The sequence below is a fragment of the Sceloporus occidentalis genome, unplaced genomic scaffold (genome assembly GCF_023333645.1).
Source record: "Sceloporus occidentalis isolate IW3139 unplaced genomic scaffold, rSceOcc1.0.p SCAF_19, whole genome shotgun sequence".
Lineage (NCBI taxonomy): Eukaryota > Metazoa > Chordata > Lepidosauria > Squamata > Phrynosomatidae > Sceloporus > Sceloporus occidentalis.
The window spans coordinates 4,493,900-4,500,647 of NW_028316999.1; positions in this window are offsets into that span (position 1 = coordinate 4,493,900).

A 6,748-nucleotide genomic window follows, 5' to 3' on the forward strand; every position below is an offset into this window, starting at 1 on the left:
GTTTCCTGACCCTAGCTTGAACTCCCTTTTTCTCTGATCACTGTCGGCCCCTGACCTATTGGACTGTTCCTGACATTGTTTTGGACTATCCTCTGCTCTTACGCTCCTAACCCAATCCCGACACCTATCCACAGGGAAGAATAAATTAGGTTCATTTGAAGTTACACTCCAAATACTTGAGTGAAGATGCTTGCTTTACCAAGTCCCCAGACAGCCACTGGGAATTTAAATTAGCAGCTTTGCTAATTTAACTGAAAGAAAGGAATCAGTGAAGCAAACAAAATTTGCTTCATGGACCTCTGATAAACATGGGGTCTTGCCACTTGTATAAACTATGTTCCCAAATTTACTTCCAGTGAAAAAAGGAATGATAAGCAGCAGGTGAAAAGTATTTATAAGCAACAAACAGAAAACAATCACTTATATTACACTTGCCATTTTCACTTTCTAAGTGTCACAACAAATACTGAGGTAATATTGCCAATGGATAGTTAACAAGGATGTTCTTTCTAAAACCTTGTCTTCCTATTGCATCCCAGTGATTTTACAATATAATACCAATAGGGAGTATATGTTTCATCCATTCGGGAAATTCACATGCTTAATCGGTGGTTAAGCAAATAAGAAAAGTATAATTTCAAAAAAATAGCAATGCTACAAACCACAAAAAAAGTTTTATGTTTTAGTGCAAACATTTTACCTTTTTAAAGGATTCCTTTAAATCGGATATGTTGTGTACTCCAAAGGGGCACTCTGGCCATCATATGCACATTAATGCATTTGATAGCTGCGAAGTCCCTTCACATTTTCATGTCTTCCTTGCAAATGTATGGAAGGATTCTTTAGAGCCCTTTTGCCTCAACTATTTTCTATGCAGGATATGTTATTACTTGCACACTCTTTGCATGTAAAATATTGCCACCAGTCAGCTCCAGATTTGGTTCCGAGAATGTTGTGGGGGTCCAATGAGACCCTTTATACGTATGCATGGGAAGCGTTCCTCGAGCAGTCAATAACTGGTGAGAATTGTAGGACCATAGAGAAGCAGCTTCTACCTCAGGTAGGTCTCTGATTTTTTTTTTGCTTAAATAATGCATATTAAATTACTCACAGTAATGATGCTTCTTTTGTGAGGTTGTCAAGGACAGTAAACTTTTCCTTTAAAAAAAAGTCAGACCTCTGTATGCATTCTTACTTTATTAGTATTTTGTGTATCGTTGACTAATATATGCTGTTTACTAGTACCACCACTACAATATTGTTGAGACATAACTGTAGTGCAGTTTCTTGCAACATTTAAGTACTTGATGTCAACAGTGAATTGTATGGTCAAGAAAATAATTGCGCAATCATAAAATATTTAGTGGAATTGTATATGCAATTTGCAAAGGCCAGGTTTTGTTTCTAGATGTTGAATGTTTAAATTGGCAACACATCATTATATCTTCAAAATGTTGCTCTTCTCAAATAGCCACTCATCATGTAATTGAATGCGATTATATAGCACTAGTTGAGGGTCACTGATATGCTAAATGGCAAATGCTGTTTTCCCTTTGTTGATAAGCAGAAGTGTAAAAGCGTGGTGTGTTTGTTATGAATTGTTGTAAATGACACCATGGCCTAAGGTGCTAGAACAATGTGATTTTTTCTTACACGAAAAAACTTCCATTATCTGGGTTGCTTATCTGGGTTGGGAGGCAAGGTAACACAAGTAGCCATTAATGTAGCAGCCCCAAACATGCTTGCCAGATATTAAGCTGAACCAGCGATGTCCTTTAAGTAAGTAAGGTTTGTGGAAGACCTAGCAAGGTCCAAACATTGCCTTTCTGGGATGGAAGAAAGGTCACTGAACACTTGTGCAATTTTTAAGGCGCTCCTTTAATAATTGAATCTAGCGCTCCAGGAGTGTACAGTATATGCATTCATCAATCTTTATTGAAAAGCATGTATGCGTACACGGGATCCACATTCAAATCACCTTGGTTGTTGGATGCCGGATTGCGCCCATAGGATGTCTATGCCATTAGCATGGAAACTTTGACATGGACTACCTGTGAGCAAACGGGGATGGGCAAAAACACCTAGCATGATGTTTTTGACAAATACTATGCTTGGAAATTTTTTATTTATTATATAAAACATAAAGTCTGTAAGGGTTGGGTAACCAAAATTAATGACAATTAAATAAAAACTTAGGGCACATCATAGGATTTAAATAAATTAAATATTAATTAGGAACTACAAGTGTGTTAACACACAGAAAATGACCTATTGTTCTAATTGACATGGCCTATTTACATAATTATTAGTTGAAAGTAAATGTTGATTGAAAAGGAACAACGTTCTTGGGTAAAATGTTTTTTTTTTGTGTTATTATAGTGCAGTTGAAGCTTTGAGTCCCTGAAATGTATGCACACATCTAATGTGTGCTACACAAATATGAAAGTATGATTTATGTGGCTCTTATTCAATCATATTTAACAGATTAGACATACTATTACTCAGTAGCGTACCTAGCGGGGGGCGGGGGGGGCAGTCCGCACCGGGTACCGCTCATCAGGGGGGTGCCAACTTGCCGGCACCCCTCCAGAGACGGACAGTAATGTCCGCCGCTGGAGGAGCAGGCTCGCAAGGGAGCGGTATCGGAGGTCTTTAGCAGACCTCCGGCTCCCTTGAGTGATTTTAAGCCGGGTTCAACCCTTGAACCCGGCTTAAAATCACTCAAGGGAGCCGGAGGTCTGTTAAAGACCTCCGATATCGCTCCCTTGCGATCCGCGCGGCAACAGCTGCTGTGCGCCTGGATTTGTTGTCAGATCCCGGCGCACAACACTGAAGCCGCGCCCACTGCCGTTTGTGCCCTCTGACCCGGAAGAAGACAGAAGAACTGAAGAAGAGGAGCGAAGAGGAGGAAAAGAAGCTGTAAGGAGAAAAGAGGAAAGGTAGGAAAGCATTCAGTGAGTGAGAGTGGATTGGTAAGTGTGGATTAGTGTATGTGTGGATTGGTATATGTGTGGATTGGTATATGTGTGGATTGGTATATGTGTGGATTGGTATATGTGTGGATTGGTATGTGTGTGGATTAGTATATGTCTGGATTGGTATATGTCTGGATTGGTATATGTCTGGATTGGTGTATGTGTGTGGATTGGTAGGTGTGTGGGTTGGTGTATGTGTGGATTGGTGTGTGTGTGTGGATTGGTATATGTGCGGATTGGTAAGTGTGTGAGAGTGATGGGTGTTATGCTGTACCATTTCCAATGTATTTTTCATTATATAATTATGCTCTAGTACATCATAACTCCCATCACTCTATACTGTTCCATACAGTGGCAGAGCTGGGAGACAGGTAAGTGAACTTCAAAGTGGGAGAGGGTAGATAGTTAGGAGGGGGTAGATAGGGAGAAGGGAGTGAGAAGGGGGATAGGGGGTAGATAGGGAGAAGGGAGGGAGAAGGGCTAGGTAGGACAAAAGGGAGTGAGAAGGGGTAGATAGGGCAATCATACTCCTATCATGCCAAGTCTGCGAGTACATCCTGGAATCTGGGTATGCCTGGGCATGATAGAAATGTGATTGCTGTTAGCAATCATATATATATATATATATATATATATATATATATATATATTTATATTAATATTGTTATTTAATTGTTTTGTCCTATTTTGGTGTGTTACTTACTTGAAATAAAAGTGTTAGATTTTTTTTATGGTGTGGGGGGGGTCATATTCGGTTTCAGTCCAGAATTCGTTTCGGTGCATCCCTACTACTAATGAAGTGGTAGGCCTACACCACATCAATGTTTGGCTTAGTATATAGTGATAGGAGTTATGCTGCACTATTGTCAATGTCTGGCTCAATGTATAGTGATAGGGATTACGCTGTACCACCGTCAATGTCTGCCTCAGTATATAATGATAACAGTAAGTGTTATGCTGTACCACCTTCAGTGTCTGCGCCGGTATATAACGGTAGAAGCTATGCAGTTTTAAAGTGTGTGTGTGGGGGGGGGGGGGTGACACATACAGGATCCGCCCCAGGTGCCAAATACTCTAGGTACGCCCCTGCTATTACTACTAATTAGATTGCTTTATGCCACATTTATAACCATGCACTTATTGATAGAAGACTGTGTAATTACAGGGACTGCTACTTACATGTAGGTATGCAAGTAGTATTTTATGAACAGCAACTTTACATTTTACACATTTTATACTCTTAAATTGCAGATGTCAGGTAATACCAAAGCGAACAGCTGTAACAAGCTACAACGTGGACCGTTACAAATGATGCAACCAGGAGGAAACAAACAATAGTATGTTTGGTGGTAAGTTTCACTATAAAGCCGTGTAAAGTAGACTATGAGCTGTTTCTGTCCTGATCCCGAAAATGTCTCACCTTGTATTACATTGCCTTTGAGCTCTGCCTGTGTTTTTTTGTCTTAGACTTCTTGATTCGGCCAAGTGAATGCTTCATTCTTGCCAATGGGTTCCTTCTACTTCTGGGCCATTACAGTAGATTGTCTCATATAGCTTTAACTGCACTCATCATGATCATGTACAGATTTTATGAAATGCTTTTAGTTTAAACCAGAGTTGTGCAAAGGGACCAAAAACGATTAGAAGGAATTTTTTGTTTCGTTTTTGGTACATTCATTTTTGGACAATAACTTTAGTTTCCTGCCCTTTTGGTTAGGATGAAAATCGGCAGGCATTTTACAAATGAAATTCATTGCCACCCTCGCCCTCATTCACTTGCTGTTTCACACTCTTTTACATTCTTATTCACTCTCTCTCACGCTGTCTCTGAGTGTCTCTATACCTTTTGCCCTGAAGTTTGTGTCCTTGTTTCTTTCTGCACAGATCCCCTTCTTCTCTTACATCTTATTATTATCTTCATATAGCGCCAACAATTTACGCAGAGCTTAATACAATACATATAATCTTCTTGTTCTTCTGTTTTTTTTCTCTTTTTCTTTGTCCGTTGCTCCCTGTGTCTTCTTTATTCGCCCGCTTCTCCGTGGACATGGCCTTCTGGTGAACTTCTGCAAAAGGGTGCAGCCTTCTGGCACACCCTCTCCCCCAATTGGCGGAGTGGGGGAGAGGCTTTCCCTATGGCTCCTGCCTTTTGTGGAAGTGAACAGAGAGGCCAGAATAATACAGATAGATTTGTGGAGAAAGTGAGATGCAGAAACGCTTCCCTTTCTCAGAGAATCTGTGTTCATTATTTTGGCCTCCGGAAGAACTTTTGCTAAATAGCAGTGCCACCTTCTCCCTGTCCCTCCAGTCTGGTGAAAGGGTGTGCCTGGAACCTTTGCCAGTTTGCAAAAGTTTGCCTGGAGGCCAGCAGAATAGTGAATAATGAAAAAAAACAACAAACTTCAAATGAAGATTCTGAGCTCTTTGTTTCACTTCTGTTGTGGCTCTCTCCCATATGAATTCAAATTAATTGATGATATTTGCACATTTTGTTAAAATTGAAATGCATAAGAATCCGAATGCACAAGTCTAGTTTAAACACACATTTTGTCATATTAATATACACCATTGCGCAGGCAGAATGTATTTATTAAAAGGACTGGATTATAGTTGAACTGGTGCAGAGCCCATAGTCAATAAATCTTTTCAATTACTGGAACTTTTAGTATTTCTTAATACTGAGAAATAAGGTATTTTTCATAGCAATGATATTGGATGTTAAAGCACTATTGATTTTTCCATTGTTATTTTGACAAATACTAGACAGTATTGTGGAGAAGTTATTGTTGGTGTTTAATATGTTCCTTTAAATGCAACTGAGGAGAAAAAAATGACCTTTTTTTAATACACAGCACAATCTATACATCTGTTATTACCTATCTTCTACTAAAATACATAATATTGTATTGTTAATCCAAATAAAAGGTATGGAAGCAAATGTTTATTATTTGTTCACAGAGAGCACTTTATTGTATACTCAAATTGGCACATAGACACATAAAAGTTGTTTAATTGATCACTGCTTCAAAGAAATCCAAGCAATATTTCAACAATGAATGCTGCTCATTGACTTACCTAGATCCTGCCAGCTGTCAGTTGACAGCAGCAGGATATTGGGGGGGCAAGTACCCCTAGTTCAGCATAAGCTGAGCTGAGGCCAAGCCAGACCCCACACTCTGAACTGTGTCAGACCTAGCCATTGAATATCAGAAGTTCTCTCGCGTATACACATGGAAGAAGGAATTTTTTTCAGCTCAACTCCTGCTTGCAAACCTTTTTGATGACCCTGGTCAGAGACACTGATGCATATTCCAAATGCATTCTACCATGTTGGTTGGATTTATGATTTAACTAATCTATTAGCTCGCTAGCCAGTTAGACAAACTAATGAACCAAAGGAGGGAAACAGATAGAAAAAGCAAAACTCCAAAAAAGATGACCCAATTCTTTTCCTTAAAAGTATAATTGTAAAGCAATTTTAAGAACATACCCATAAAAATAGCCAAGTGTGAAGCAATAAGTGCATAAAAACGCAGTACGTCATCTAGTATTTTGCACTTGGTGCTCCAGCTGTTTGTTGTTGACATCACCAGCTGTACAGAAGTCTTTAGGATCAAAGCAATGTTGGTGGAAAACAGTCCATCTAATGAATTTTACATTCTTTGTGTGGTACTTTTTTAAGTACCTTATTAAGTCAATTAACTTTTCTCACTAGGGCCACATTAATAAGTGGCCAAAGTGGGCACATGTCCTGGGCCCACCAGCAACAGAGA